Source organism: Cetorhinus maximus, chromosome 7 (assembly GCF_964194155.1).
Source record: "Cetorhinus maximus chromosome 7, sCetMax3.hap1.1, whole genome shotgun sequence".
Lineage (NCBI taxonomy): Eukaryota > Metazoa > Chordata > Chondrichthyes > Lamniformes > Cetorhinidae > Cetorhinus > Cetorhinus maximus.
The window spans coordinates 106768272-106785359 of NC_135885.1; the positions used below are offsets into that span (position 1 = coordinate 106768272).

Below are 17088 nucleotides of genomic sequence, written 5' to 3' on the forward strand. Positions count from 1 at the left end.
TCAGGACTCTCATGATGCTTTCATACAAAGGCAAATCAAAATCCCAGGCACGCTGAGACCTGACCCAGCCTTAAAGGGTAGCTGCTAGGTGACATAGGATACCCTCTTCATACTTGACTGATGAAATCCTCTGAGAAAACCCACTGATGAAAACCAGGAGTGGTTCAACATGAACCAGATGCAACATCGAACAAATCATCGACATGCTCAATGTCCAGCTGCCTGGACAGGTGTGGGAAGGTCTCTAGGATAATTGTGGTACATTGTGTTCTGCACAGTAGAGCACAGCAGCAAGGACTAAAGATCTAGGATACGCTTGATGAACCACAAAGCGTTTCTGTTTCTTTCTCTACAGCTACTCCCTATTGCCATCATCCCTCCCCTGGGCCAGTGACACATCACCCCTGTATCACTGTGGAAGAGCAGATCAGTGGTGCCTTACAAAATCACAGATGTTTAACACAGCGGATATGTTGGCATTCATAGTTTTCACAGCCATTCTCAGCATGCAGAAACTGATTAGAATGTCGTGATTCAAGTTCCACAAACAAGGCCATTCTCTCATCACAGACATCCTCACAATGACCAGCAACGTCAATCTACAAATGTTTGAACTGGACACCTGGACACTTCCATCACCAGTGATATCGTTGAAACTATACTTGGTGGAACTGCCAAAGTTACCTACCCTCTAACATTCTCCTTTTCATTGATGGCTCCTGAGTTCTCTGCATCTGCGTCTCTATCCAGCTGAGCAGATCTTGGAGGGATGCACCCTCTAGCACAGTCTTTCCAAGATGTCTTTTTCAACACTTTTTCTTCATGCTCACTTATGCTGTGTAAATCACCTGGTGACAGCCCAGTCAAATGTCAATCAGGAAACACCAAAATGGTTATATCTGCACTGGTGCCTGATTCACATTTGTGCTGTGATGATGCACCAATCCGTAATGTGGGCATTTAATTAGTTGAGGAGAAATCGCCTTATGCCCACTCATGAACAGTGGAGATAAGAAGCCTGGAAAATAAAATGATAATGAAGCATTCAGTTGAAATTGGGCATTACCACATGGAGGATTTGTTACTTGCTGTTGTACCCCCCTATCCATTCCAACCCTGTCTCTGCATTAATATCCAGGCCCATGTAATTATTTTTAGGGACAAAAAATACAACAGTATGAATTTTCTCAAGAGTCTTTACTCAATTACTTTGCTTACTTTATGTATTGTCACTATTAGGTCCAATACATATAGCATGGCCTTGATATTTCTGGGCCTGGGAGGGTTGAACAAAGAATCATACAATTAATCATGGGATAGTTACAGCACAGAAGGAAACTATTTGGCCTATCATGTATAGGATTTTCCCCTCATCGGGCGGGCATGGTGGGTGGGCCCAGGAATGGCCGCAAAACTGACCACCGCCCGTGATTGGGCCATGACTGCGACTTCACGCTGGCTGGCCAATTAACAGCCAGCCAGCTTGAAATGAGTGTTAAGAGCCTCAGCGCTGGCGGGGTGGCAGCAGGAGGAGTGCGAGCGCTGAAGTGTGCCTATGCACGGGGAAGTGTGCACTGATAGCTCCCTGAAGGCACAGAGCTGCCTCAGGGAACTGAAGAATTTTAAATACAAAAATAAACTTTTCATAAATGATATAAACATGAAGAGGGACATGTAAAAAATGTATAAAACTTTTTAGCATTTTCTTTTTAGTAACCATTGGAAACCTTATCCCACCCCTGGATGAGGTTTCGTGAAAAATGCAAAGGCCGCCTGGCCTATTCGCCCGTCCGCCAACCGCATGGTTGAGCGGGCAGCAAAAAATGCAACTTTACTAATTGCTCAGGGGCCTTAATAGGCCTCCTAACTGTTGGGGGGCACACTGCCACCTCTCACACACGCCTGCCAACCAAAAGATCACGAGAGTGCACAATGACGTTGGGACGCTCGGCCGACATCGTCGTGCTGTATTTCACTCCAGTTCGGGTCAGGCACCCGCCCGCAGGGCAAAAAGTTCTTCCCCATGTTTTTGTTGACTGTTTACAAGAGCAATTCAGCAAGTCCCACTTATCTGCCTTTCCCATGTAGCCCTGCAAATGTTTCCTCTTTGGGTGCTTATCCAATTCCCTTTTCAGAGCCCCTATTGTACTTGCTTCCTCCACACTCTCAGGCAGTAAATTCCAGATCCAAACCATTCACTGCATGTCGTTGTTGGTTCCTTTGCCAAACACCTTGAATTAGTGTCCTCTGGTCCTTGTCCCTTCCATCAATGGGGACAGTATCCCTATTTACTCTGTCTAAACTCCTTACATTTTTGAATACTTTAGTAAAATATCCTCTCACCCTTTCCTGCTTGAAGGACAGTGACCTCAGTTTCTCCAATCTATCCACATAACTGAAGTCCCTCATTCTTGGAACCATTCTCGTAAATCTTTTCTGCATCCTCACTAAAGCCTTCACATCCTTCCCAAAATGTGGTGTTGAGAATTGGACATAATATTCCAGTTGAGGCTGAACCAGAGTTTTATAAAGAGTCATCATAACATTGGCAACATCAGGTGTCCACCTCTATTTTCTTTCAAAATTTTGATGGGGAGAACTGCACCTGTATACAGCACTTCTCTTGGGTAAAACTGGTGATGACGTTGTCCCCACCAAAACCCTGCCACTTGTATCTCTTGTTCTTCCCATGGAGAGAATGTTACGTGATGCAAGTGTGCCTGATTGCATCTGGTGAAAGTGGGGCCACAATGATCTATCCAAACAGTGATCAGTCCCTCTGTGGCAGATTTCTGCCAGCGAAGAGGCAAGGTTAAAATCAGCAGCTTTCTCCAAGTATTGGATTGCCTTCAGGGCCATTGGGCTGCCTATCCTCTCCTTCAATGGAGCAACAAGTGCTTCAACAAATAGTCTTCTTTATACTAATTGCCCAGAATTAAGGACAGGATCAGCACTATGTCATGCTGACAGCTGCAACATTTCCTCCAGTGGCAACTGAGCAATTTTGGGCCCTGTGTCTGGTTGAACTTAAGCAAAAACCATGGCAACCTTGGATTAGGGCAAAAATAATCGATAATTTTTTTAAACTTTCCTTCAATTCCCATAGTTTTTGAACCTAGCACAGGAAGAGCACAATTTTTGTAAGAGACTTCGGATAAGAATTTTTAGGAATAGGATGAAGAAAAGTAGAGTTGTCATGAGAAAAGGGGATTGGCAGTTAAATTGACTAAGTTGAGGGGTCATATTGAAATAAATTAATAAAAGGTGTTGCATTTTTGTATTAGAAGCCCTGCAGTTGACTCTGAACCCAATAACTTTCAATTCAGAGATATTTCTGCAAACAACTGAACCAAACTGGCACTCAATACTGCAATGTATGTTCATATCTGAAACAGGCATCATTTTCTCTCAGAAGCTGATAGTCACGCTTTAAACACCTAACATTTTATCTTTCTTGTTAGGATTTCCAGCATTCACTTGATTTTTAACATTTTTTACCTCCACCATGTGTTCACAGGTTTTCTTTGTGCAATGTACAAAAATATGTTGTGCAAGAGGACTGGCAGATAGCTAATGTAATTCTATTCTTAAGAGGAACAGAACATACCCAGGGAATTATAAAACAGTCAGGTGTTTTGGAAAATAATGGATGTTCTATAAAAGGAGAGACTAGAAGCACATCTAGAGATCAGAAATATAATAATGAGTGGTCAGCATGGATTTCAGAAAGGAAAATGTTGCTTGACCAACTCATTGAATTACTGAGGAGGTGACAGAGAGAGTAAATAATGGCATTTCTTGTTTTATTATTCTTGGAATGTGGGCATCACTGGAAAGGCCAGTATTTGTTGCCCATCCCTAATTTCCCTTGAACTGAGTGGCTTGCTAGGCCATTTCAGAGTCAACCGCATTGCTGTGGATCTGGAGCCACATGTAGGCCAGACCAGGTAAACATGGCAGATTTCCTTCCCTAAACGACATTGGTGAGCCAGATGGGTTTTTGCAGAAGTTGATGATAGTTTCATGGTCACCATTACTGGGGCCAGCTTTTTATTTAATGCAGTAGATGTAATTTATCTGGATTTTCAAAAGGTACCCCATAATAGACTAATGAATAAGATCAGAGAATGTGGAGTCAGGGGACAAGGAGCAGAGTGGATTGCTCATTGGCTTCAGGACAAAAAGCAGTAAGTGGGAGGAGACTTGAGTGGAGTGTAAACATCAGTATGGACAGGTTGGGCCAAATGGCCTGTTTCAGTGCAGTATACCCTATCTAATCCTTCACTTATGAGGTTCTGATTTGAACATGTGGCAACCTATGATGCTTCTTTCATGGTAGGCATTCTTTTTAAGAAAGCAGGCCTTGTTTAAAAGGTCTATGGATTCCAAGGCTAATGTGCTGTCACAGACAACCACCTATAAATTTACAAGGAAAAGACAACATTTTGAGTTCAATCTAAAGTGCTTATGAGATAATACTTCACTTCCTCCTTTCCCAAAAAGATTCATTTTCTTATTATTGTTCTTTATTGCACATGCCACAAGATAGTTCTTGACGATGAAGGCCACTTAGTTTACTTTAATTCATTCAACCGTGACAACCGTGAAAAAGATAACCGGCCCATATTAATTCATCCACTTTCTACACTCCATTCCCCCACCTACTCCTAGTTGTTTCTTAAAGGATTTCAAGGTTCTCGACTCCAGACTGCCCGTTAGTCCATTCTCATTGTTGGTCACTCTCTGCATGAAGAAGAACTTGCTTGGTATCAATCCTCAAGATACCTTTTACTGGCCTGAACCTGTGTCCCATTGTCCTAATCCCACTGCTCAACTTTAAGGTACTATTCCAGAGTAACTTTCCAATGCTACCGGTTTGCAAGAATACAAGCATCCTTTCCAGTAACAGAGTAGTGGGAGGGTTAGGAAATACAGCCTCATGTTCCCTTCCTCAGAGCTACATTCCATCGTCACATTGAGGGAAAACGAGAGCCACCACATCAAAAAAAAACAACTGGTTCATCATTTTAAAAATATCCAAACAGCTAACAGATGTTCCTTGCAACTTTACTCAAAATTAATGTTTGCTACAAGCAGTAAACATGTGGTGGGACAGAAGTAATTTAGTTTTCTATACCAGTCAGTTAAATGACTAGTGGCTGTGATGTTACCAAATCAATACATGCAACACATTCCTGACATATTTTCACAAGATTAATGTTCCAATTACTCATTCATTTGTTCTCTTTCTCCAGTGAGAGTTAGAATTAAACTAAAACTCTATTTTGCTGGATTCGATACATTTAATTTAGCAGATTGTGTTAATTGATTAAAAAGTGTACTACCATTGTTAAATATGATACTGAAAACATTTACAAATTATTCATTTATCTGAATTAAAATTGAATAATTATCAAAACGCAATACAACTGTAATGCAAAAGATATTAACATGATATAAATATAATTAATGCATAATGGAGTAATGTTTCAGCTTTGGGGACAATCAGCAATCCGGGCACAAATTGTGCTCTGTTGGTTTCTCAAAGTGAATTTATGATTTAAGTTTCCACTTAAACTCATTTGCTTAATTACAAATGTAAAATATTCCATGAACCATGCAATTGAGCAGTGTTTTAGAAAGTAATTGTTTATTTTTATTCTCATGCTTTAAAAATATTCCTTAATATTTTTAAGTGTTAACCTGGTGCAGTTTTATTAATAGGGCTGAAAATGGATTTATCGGAAAAATAAGGGTTTTAATAAGGCTGTCTCCACCACCTGATAATCATCTAAATAACTGAAAATGGCTTTGAAACAGATGATATAGTGCCATTTATTGGTGTACAGTTGTCAGCTCCTGAGCAAATTAAATATTTTTCATATTGTAAATCTAAATGTAAATTATTAAATATATACAATATACAATCATATAAATAATAATAAATATTTCATGTCTATATTTTTAATATTTTAAAATGTTCCTGTTAGTTCCATTCCACCTAAAATAAGTTTAATTTTTAAAGCCTCCTCAAAGTCCTGCAAACAGACACAATTAGTGGAAACTTGTCATGCTCATTCATTCAATCTGGGGTTTAGCCAGTTTTGTGGACTTCCATTGTGATATTTTTGTAAAACACCAGAAAAAAACTCACAGAAGCCTGATTTGTATTGGACATGAATGGTGCTTGGAATTCCTTGATCTTGTGCCAATTTTGAGTGAATTGTGCTGGAAACCCTACCCGTGTGTGGAATTCAAGTTATTGATACGTAATGGTAATGGTGACCATGAAACTATCATCGACTCCTGTAAAAACCCGTCTGGTTCACCAACGTCCTTTAGGGAAGGAAATCTGCCATGCTTACCTTGGTATTCTGTTTTAGAATTTATCTACCAATGAAGTAACAGCTAAGAACATCCCTATCCAAATCTACATGTTCACTCCAAACCTACATGCTCGCAAAATTGAAACAGGAGCAACCAGCGAGTAAGGAATACCAGCCCAATAGTCTGGGCCTTGAGGGACAGATTGTCATGTCTTTGGGGTTGAGGGGGGCAAAATGTGGCTCACTGCTTACAACCTGAACACGCATGCTGTAGAGTTCTATGTAGAGTCATCTATGATATCAGAGCAGGGAATGGGCTTCGAAAAATATTAGTACGAGGTGGGGTAGAAATTCACCTGACATAAGCAGATATGCTCCATTCCCATTCTTTCTGGACTGTGACCTGTCAAAGGTTTCCCTATTTATACTTCTAAATTTTTTTAAAGTTACGTTCAGTTCATGCTAAAGGCAGTCACTCAGATAGGAAAAGGAGAAGGACATTCAGCTCCTCGAGCCTATAGTGCCACTCAATTAGGTCATGGCTAAACTTTATCTTAACTCCATTTACTCACTTCGTTCCATTTGACTTGTTACTCTTACTTAACAAAAATCTATTAATACTGGATACTGCAAAGCTATGGGCCCCGACAACATTCCTGCAGTAGTACTGAAGAATGGTGCTCCAGAACAAGCAGCATCCCCAGCCAAGCTGTTCCAGTGCAGCTACAACACTGGCATCTACCCAGCAATTTGGAAAATTGCCCAGGTATGCCCTGTCCACAAAAAGCAGGACAAATCCAACCTGGCCAATTACCGCACCATCAGTCTGCTCTCGAAAATACTGTCAAGCAATAACCTGTTCACTGATGATCAGTTTGCATTCCACCAAGGTCACTCAGCTCCTGACCTCATTACAGTTTTGGTCCAAACATGGACAAAAACATAGCTGAACTCCAGAGGTGAGGTGAGAGTGATGGCCCTGAATATCAAGGAATCATTTGTCTAAGTGTAGCATCAAGGAGGCCTAGCAAAACTGAAGTGACTGAGAATCAAGGGGAAACTGTCCACTGGTTAGAATCATACCTAGTACAAAGTAAGGTGTTTGTGGTTGTTGGAGGTCAGTCATCTCAGTCCCAGAACATCACTGCAGGAGTTCCCCAGGGTAGTGTCCTCAGCCCAACCATCTTCAGCTGCTTCATCAGTGACGTCCCTCCATCATAAGGTCAGAAGTGGGGGTGTTCGCTGATGATTGCAGTGTTCAGCACCATTCACAAATCCTCAGATACTGAAGAAGTTCATGTCCATATTCAGCAAGAGTGTGATGGAATACTCTGCACTTTCATGGGTGAGTGCAGCTCCAACAATACTCAAGAAGCTCAACAGCATCCAGGACAAAGCAGCCCAATTAATTGGCACCCATCTACCACCTTCAACATCCACTCCCTCCATCACTGACACACAGTGGCAGCAGCGTGTACCATATACAAGATGCACTACAGCAATTCGCTAAGCCTCCTTCAACACTGGCATCTACCCGGCTATGTGAAAAATTGCCCAGGTATGTCCTGTACACAGAAAGCAGGACAAATCTAACCTAGTCAATTGCAGCCCCATCAGTCTACTATCCATCATCAGTGAAGTAATGGAAGGGGTCATCAACAGTGCTATCAAGTGGCACTTGCTTAGCAGTAATCTGCTCACTTGACACCCAGTTTGGGTTCGCCAGGGCCACTCAGCTCCTGACCTCATTACAGCCTTGGTTCAAACATGGACAAGTGAACTGAACTCCCGAGGTGAGGTGAGATGAGAGTGACTGTCCTCGACATCAAAACCACATTTGACTGAATATGGCATCAAGGAGCCCTAGCAAAACTGGAGTCAATGGGAATCAGGGGGAAAACTCTCTGCTGGTTGGAGTCATACCTAGCACAAAGGAAGATGGTTGTGGTTGTTGGAGGTCAGTCATCTCAGCTCCAGGAAATCACTGCAGGAGTTCCTCAAGGCAGTGTCCTCGGCCCAACCATCTTCAGCTGTTTCATAAATGACCTTCCTTCCATCATAAGGTAAGAAGCGGGGATGCTCGCTGATGATTGCACAATGTTCAGTACCATTCACAACTTCTCAGATACTGAAGCAGTCCATGTCCAATTGCAGCAAGAGCTGGACAATATCTAGGCTTGGACTGACAAGTGGCAAGTAACATTCACACCACACAAGTGCCAGGCAATGATTATCGCCAACAAGAGAGAATCTAACCATCGCCCCTTGATGTTCAATGGCACTACCATTACTGAATCCCCCACTATCTACATCCTGGGGGTTACCATTGACCAGAAACTGAACTGGACTAGCCATATAAATACTGTGGCTACAAGAGCAGGTCAGAAGCTAGGAAACCTGCGACAAATAACTCACCTCCTGACTCCTCAAAGCCTGTCCGTCATCTACAGGGCACAAGTCAGGAGTGTGATGGAATACTCCCCACTTGCCTGGATGAGTGCAGCTCCCACAACACTCAAGAAACTTGACACCATCCAAGACAAAGCAGCCTGCTTGATTGGCACCACATCCATAAACATTCACTCCCTCCACCACCAATGTACAGTTGCAGCAGTGTGTACCATCTACAAGATCCACTGAAGGAATTCACCAAGGCTCCTTAGACAGCATCTTCCAAACCCACGACCACTACCATCTAGAAGAACAAGGGCAGCAGATAGATGGACTACAGTGGTTCAAGAAGGCAGCTCACCATCGCCTTCTCAAGGGCAACTAGGGATGGGCAATAAATGCTGTCCCTACCAGTGAAGCCCACATCCCATGAATGAATTTTTTTAAAAACACCTTCCAATCCCACAGTCTCTACCAACTAGAAGGACAAGGGCAGCAGATGCATGGGAATATCACCACTTGCAAGTTCCCCTCCAGCTACACACCATCCTGACTTAAAACTATATCACCGTTCCTCCACTGTTGCTGGGTCAAAATACTGGAACTCCTTTCCTAACAGCACTGTGGGTATACCTACACCACATGGATTGCAGCAGTTCAAGAAGGTGGTTCACCACCACCTTCTCAAGGACAATCAGGGATGGACAACAAATCCTGGGCTAGAAACGACATCCATATCCCATGAAAGAATAATTTTTAAAATTCTCATTTGCTCGAAGATTGCAGGTCTGCCTGCAAGAATGATAGAATCATAGAATGGTTACAGCACAGGAGGAGGTTATTTAGCCCATCATCTCTGTGCTGGCTCTCTGCAAGAGAAATTCACCCCATTCCACTCTTGTGCCTTTTCCCCATAGCCCTGAAACTCTGCTAGTTTTCCTTATTCAGATAACTATCCAATTCCCTTTTGAGAGCCACGTTTGTGTCTGTCTTCACCACACTTACAGGCAGTGCATTACAGATCCTAACCACTCACTGCATTAGAGAGGTGACAGATACCTTGAGAACCTCCTTCATAAAATGGAGATGTTGCACATACTGTTCGTGGCTTAGTTTGAGGTCAAAGAAATGCTTCTTGAAGACCGTATATAGAAAAGGCCTCATGAAAAGACCCTTCTCCTCCCCATCTTCTTACCTCTGCAAGTAGTCTGACCTTTTCGGTGTTGCCTCTGCTCAATATGCCTTTTGTGCTGAAAGCCAAGGGGGTTGGTAACTACAGCATCCATGACTGGGAGCAAGTAGTCCGATCCGAACCCTTGAAATCAGAACCAAGGACTTCTCCAGGTACAGCACCACTCCCTGCCGACTTCATCAGCTTTAAGTATCATTAGAAAACTCACAGCACTTCTACAGACTCAGGCAGAACCAGTAGATATAAATCCGCAACTAAGCTGAAAACAGATGATTGTTCCTTTACATAGCATTGGTGGAAGGCCCTGATTGCTGCTGAATGCATGTTTAGCTAGGCGTATTTAAAGGAAGGTGTTAGCTGGAGCAGTACACCACAAACGGTAGCACCAGTGTCAATTCAGCATTGCACACTGACTGACATCTGCTTACTCTGCATACTCTGGGACATGCTCCTAACACTCGGTAAAAACCTCACCAAAATGGCACTGCCATAAGTATGTGTGCATAGCAGAGATGTCATATTGGTATCAAAACAGCACCTGTAGCACCAAAACTATAGCCCTGGTATAATTCTGGTGAGTCTGCGCTGCTCTTACCCCACCTTCCCAAGGACGATAATGCCCAGAGCTGGACACAAGAATGCAGCTGGGGTCTCATCAAAGATTTATATAATTGTAGCATGACTTCCATCAATTTGTATTACAGTCCCCTTGGATAAAAGTTCACATTGCACTAGCCTTATAAATTATGTTTTGTACATAGCCATTGGAGGTCTTGAGGCGCAGTGGGCAGCATTACTGCCTCTGAGCCAGAAGCCCTAGGTTTGATGGCCAAGGAAGGTGTGTTCATAACACAGCCAAACAGGTTGATTATCAACCTGCAAATTCTTTCAACATGCCAATGGCAGATGGTAAGAGCGTGAGAGATTCCTGGTCAGCCATATGGTGAAAAAAAAGTTGCAGCCTCTACCATCACTATCCATAGCTCCAGACTACAACATGCATGTAAAAGTGCATGTTGCCACTGAGTGATCTGTACCACCACACAACCTTTAGTTTTTAGTGATTTCTGTACATGGGCTGTTATATATCTCTGCTCCTCCATGGTTCCTATCTTCTCTCCACTCAGAAAATGCATTGATCTATCTTTTTTAAAGATCAAAGTGGATGTTCCCACACTTTCCCTCCCTGAACATCATCTGCTACAGTGCTATCTATTCAATTTACCAATGTGCCTTTTCAACTTTCTACTCCCGCCTACACTATTTGCTCAGCCACCTAATGCTATAAATAGACACAGATACAAGGCTGTCTATTCCCTCATCAAAATACAGTGAAAGGCTGAGAACCGCATACGGATCACTGAAGAAACCATTAGTCACAGCTACCAAATGGAATATATCCCCATTATCTCTACTCTGTCTCCGAACTCCTAACCAATTGCCTACCCGTTTAAAATAGGGTCTTTCTGCTTAAACTTCTGCTTGCTAACCCCTCTCTCCTAGCCTGTGTTTCTTCTCTCTCAACTGCCTTTACTCCAGCAGAGTCAGATTCCACAAAGTGTGCTGCACATGAACCCATCTGAATAAATGAATGAAATAATTTGTATTTACATAGTATCTTTCACAATGGGGGCATTACAAAGTGCTTTACAGCCAGCTGAGCACTTTTTGAACTGCAGTCATTATTGTAATGAAGAAAATGTTGTAGTGTAATATGAATTTATTTGTGGGTTCAGCTGATTAGCATGGAGCCTGCTAGCTCTCTGTCAGAGGCAAGCACTCAGAAACAGGAGAGAAAATCTAATGGCAACGGACAAGAGCTCAGATGCATCCTGGCTGCTGAGTAAAAGCAGGTCTTCCAGGTCTGAAGAACATTTCCTTGTTGCAACAAAGAATGAATTTACAATCTGGTGAGGTCCAACAGCTGGTGTCCAGTACCTATTCCAATCTTCCTAATGTCTAATGTCTCCAAGGACAGTTTCAGTTGGGCCTCACTTTCATTCTGCCCTTTGGTCAGTACTGTTTCAACCGTCTGCAGTTTGGTATCACGTCCATCCCTGAAATGTTCCAATGGACGATATCCAACACACTAGAGGGCATAGATGGTGTCATATGCCACATGGGCGATGTTTTGATCCATGGCTCAATGAAGGAAGAACATGTCAAACAGGCCAGAGAAGTATTACGAAGGCTGCAAGGTGATGGCTTGACACTCAATGACAAATGTGATTTTCTAGGTGCACAATAAAGTTCCTGGGTCATATTATACAGGCAACTGGAATTACTACGGACCCACAGAAGATGAAACTGTAAAGGAATTCCCATTGCCCAAGAATATCACCAAACTACAAAGGTTTATGAGTATGGTCAACAACTAGGTAAATTCCTTCCTCACTTAGCCCAGATAAATGAACCCCCAAGACAACTCTTGCAACAAGACCAGACATGGTGCTGGATTGAGCATCAGCAGCAGTGATTTGAACAAATCAAAGTGATGTGAACATCCTCAGGTGTCCTAGCCGACCACAAACCTGAACTTCCAATGATTGTAGCGGTAGATGCATCTGCTGTAATAGGACTGGGAGGAGTGCTATTCCAAGTCCAAAGTGATCGGACAAGAAGACCTGTCCATTATGGATCCAGGTCATTAACTGAGACTGAACAGCGCCATGCTGTCATAGAGAAAAAAGCCCTTGCAGCTACCTGGACATTTGAGAAATTCTGTGCTTACACCCAGGGACTATAACCATAAGCAATTGGAAACCTTGTCGAACACAAAAAGAATTGTGAAGATACCACCTAGGACCACGCGATTCAGATTAAGACTCATGCGAAATGATGCAATGGTGAATTATGTATAGGGTAAATACCAGACTACAGCCAACATCACAGATACCCACCAATTACCCATTACAGGAAGATAAAACCTTCATTGAGGAAGTTGAAGCCTTCACGACCTTAACTATTTAATATTTGCCAGCCACAAAACAGTAGTTGCAAGTATTTTGTGAGGCTCAAAAGCAAGGTGAAGAGTGCATCCAATTTTGCACATGTTGTCTGGACAGATGGCCACAGTACATTCCAAGCAAACCAGTCTTGAAGCAATACTTTGAACCCTGTCACCACATTAGCATCATAGACAACCTCCAGGTATATGATGAATGATAGCATGAGGTGGTAGCATGAGCTCTCTGCCTGGAAGTCCTCCAGAAGATTCACCAAGGACATTTTGGTATTGCCAAGTGTCAATCCAGGACACAAAAGTTTGTATGTGGTCAGATATTTCACGTTCTATCAAAGACATGGTCTCAAACTGCGTCACCTGCACGATTCACAGCCAGGAACAGAAAGAGCCGCTTCTGCCCTCCTTCCTATCCAGGTCTTGGGAATACTTGGCACAGCCTTGTTTGAATTCAAAAGGAAGGTATTTCTCATAGTAGTAGAATATTAGTCCTGCTGGATAGAGGTGCAAAAGCTATATGGCTGCACCTCTGAAGCCATTATTACCTCCTCTAAGAGGAACTTCTCCACACACAGCACCCTGGATGTTGTTATTTCTAACAATGGATCACTATTCACTAGTAAGTGTTTCCAATTCTACGCAACATCACAAATTCACCAAAGTACCCTCAGTCTAATGGAGAATCACAGAATCACACGGTGCAGAAGAGGCCCTTCGGCCCATCAAGTCTGCACCGACATGTGAGAAACACTTGACCTACTGACCTAATACCATTTACCAGCACTTGGCCCATAGCCTTGAATGTTATGACGTGCCAAGTGCTCATCCAGGTACTTTTTAAAGGATGTGAGGCAACCCGCCTCCACCACCTTTCCAGGCAGCGCATTCCAGACCGTCACCACCCTCTGGGTAAAAAAGTTTTTCCTCACATCCCCCCTAAACCTCCTGCCCCTCACCTTGAACTTATGCCCCCTTGTGACTGACCCTTCAACTAAGGGGAACAGCTGCTCCTTATCCACCCTGTCCATGCCCCTCATAATTTTGTACACCTCGATCAGGTCGCCCCTCAGTCTTCTCTGCTCCAACGAAAACAACCCAAGTCTATCCAACTTCTCTTCATAACTTAAATGTTTCATCCCAGGCAACATCCTGGTGAATCTCCTCTGCACCCCCTCCAGTGCAATCACATCCTTCCTATAATGTGGCGACCAGATCTGCACACAGTACTCCAGCTGTGGCCTCACCAAGGTTCCATACAACTCCAACATGACCTCCCTGCTTTTGTAATCTATGCCTCGATTGATAAAGGCAAGTGTCCCATATGCCTTTTTCACCACCCCACTAACATGCCCCTCTGCCTTTAGAGATCTAGACACACACGCCAAGGTCCCTTTGTTCCTCAGAACTTCCTAGTGTCATGTCGTTCATTGAATTGAAGTTGAGAGAGGATTACGTAAAAGACCTACTGAGGAAGAATGACGACTTGAAGCTTGCTCTGCTCAGTTATCACTCTACACTGTCACAGAATGGTTTTACCCCATGTGAGCTTCTGATGGGCCGCAGGCTAAGAACCCAACTTCCTTTCCTTCCCCACACGCTGATACCAAATGTCACAGTGGAAGACCATGGTCAGGCTAGATAAAGGGAAGAAACTTACAGAGCTAGTTAAGCCCGTAATTTTAACCAGAGACACAGGGCTCACAACCTCCCCACTCTCAAAAGGGGAGAGATGGTTTAGATTAGAGACCAGCAGCAGGAAGGCACTGCAATAGAGAAGCTACAGCAACCAAGATTGTATCTAATCAAGACACAATCAGGCATCATTCAAACAAACAGAACGGCCCTGATTTCAATGGACAGAAAATAATTAACAGGTTGGGCTGCATAACCTGATCCTCAGGAGAACATCTAAGCTACAGAACCACAAATGAGGGGAACCAAAGATGACAACCCACAGGAACTGACTTCAGAGCAAACAGATTCCCAACTACATCAGAAGGAACTCCGCACTCATTTCAGAAAACTGGTGAAACCACCATGGAGACTTTCAAAACAGAGACTTCGGGGTAAGGTGTAGGAGGATGTGTATCCCCCATGTGTACATGGGGGAGTAAAGGGTTATGTCTAATAATGTCTATTGAGTATGTGCGGAAGATGTAAAGATAGTTAGTGATGTAAATAAAGGTATTTTGAATGAAAGACCCTTGCCTCCAGCAAGATCTTTTCTAGAGTAAGAAACTAAGAAATCCCAAGACAAACCTGCAGTAACAGAGCTTACATTCACTGCCCTCCACACTGCAGGCATCCATTTTGTTGTGTGATTGGTTATTTTGCTGCAAGCCATACTGGATTTTATTGAATGGCACAAAGTTGGAAGAATATGGTCACTTCTATTCGATACAAATGAGGTCCGACCAGATATTTAATATTGATGGGGAAAGTTAATATGAATGGGATGGATTAGAGTAAGGGAGTTCAGCTCAATGCCTGGACTGTGAATTGCTGTGCTGATGTTTGCTGTTAGTCTACATGTCTGTCTGTGCACATGAAGACACTTTGAAGAATAATGAGAGTTCAAAAGCCATTTGAGCAGGAGATAACGATTGACAATACAAAGAGACCACACAATGCACACCAGACTCTGTTAATGCACATCAGAAAGACTTTGGCAATTATGCTGAACGAGCCTCATTCGCATTTTCAATTTGCCCTCAGAAATTTCAATTGAATCAACAGTTTATGTTAAACAGAGCTGAAAGTCATATGCTGCAAATGGAAATATGGTAACAATATAAGGCAGAACAATGAAAGGTGACATGTTACATAAGGCAGACTAATTACCAATGCTATTGACATAATGGCTGTCATTTGGGAATGTCTCTATGCTTCCCAGAGCAGTCATACAACGAATACATAATTAATTCATTTCCAAATATATCCTATTGGGGTAATGTGATATTTGCAATTATTACTTGCTGTAGTCAATTGCTTAAATGTTGTATACACATAAGTGCTATTTGGTTTAGTGCCTGTAATTTTCTTTCTAAAGTGATTTATTATTTGAGTATCGACCACTTATATATTTCAATAGTTTATTTTCAAATATGTCACATAAAATAACTTAAAATCATTAGTCATATGTACCTGTTGATGCGACTTTGAAACAGAATGGTTTGAAGTGTTTGAATGCAGAACTCACCAGGTTTCAATTACATCATTGTAGATATGTCAGATTAAACCAGAATACTACGTCTTGCTCATTAGCCATTCTGCCGCACCTCAGCGCAGGGTACAGCAATACCTTCTGAGATCAGAGGTCATTTGATCTGTGTGGGAGCTTAAATCCTTCATAGTTCTTCGTTTTCTTATGCTGAAAGGCTATATTGATCTCTTCTGCACTGACTACCTTTGAGATTTATTACACACTGCTGGTTTCTTTAAATTTTCAAGCCTGATAGCTCTAAACATTTACTGTGTTTAAGAAAACTACATTAAGGTAGATTCACACCCGTGGACATTTATCTGAACTGAACAATAGATACAGAGTTTAGCCTCCTGGGCATCAATGGCAATCCATAAATCCATTTAGCTCAAAATCTACAGTAAGAACCATGCTTACGAAAGCTGATTGCGAAAACGAAATACAACTGTCAGTACAAATATGTGCTGGTTGCTTGGTGATTTGCAATTAACTTCACAGCTGTACTTTAAAGAATTTGAACTTTATGGCTGACAGCTGCATTCAATAAACTGGTACAGGTATATGCATCTTCACATACATATTAATGTCTATTAGATTTACAATCGTACAAATGTTTAGGAATCTCTGATACTATGGGGAAAACCTTCAGCTGGGGTGAGGGTGTAAAGGGGTTGTAGTGAATCAACTGCCCATTATACACAATACCTGATTCCCACTGATGTTAATAAAATTGGGAAGGGTGTGTAACCAGTGGCTGATCCTCTGCCACCTGTTTTACATTCCAGGAGGCAGGAGAAATCCCAGGGAAAGAGATCCCAGAGGAAGAGATTGTGGGGGAAAGATTACGGATAAAAGATCATGGGAAGAGATCACGGGGAAGTTATAGCAGGGAAATGATATTGCATTAAAATCACAGAAGAAGAGACCATGGGGGAAATGATGTAAGTTTGTAGGGGAAGAGATCGCAAAGAGGTCACTCAGGGAGATCACAGGGGAGCAAATTGCAGGGCAAAAT

General features: G+C 42.5%; 1 long non-coding RNA gene across 1 annotated transcript in view; it reads right to left on the bottom strand.

The window, feature by feature from the left end:
- Positions 1–824: 824 nt before the first annotated feature.
- LOC144682970 (uncharacterized) overlaps positions 825–17088 on the bottom strand; it is a 34179-nt gene continuing 17915 nt past the window's right edge. The window contains exon 3 of the long non-coding RNA XR_013577143.1: positions 825–1018. This is a non-coding gene — a long non-coding RNA (uncharacterized LOC144682970). The remainder of the gene's footprint in view (positions 1019–17088) is intronic.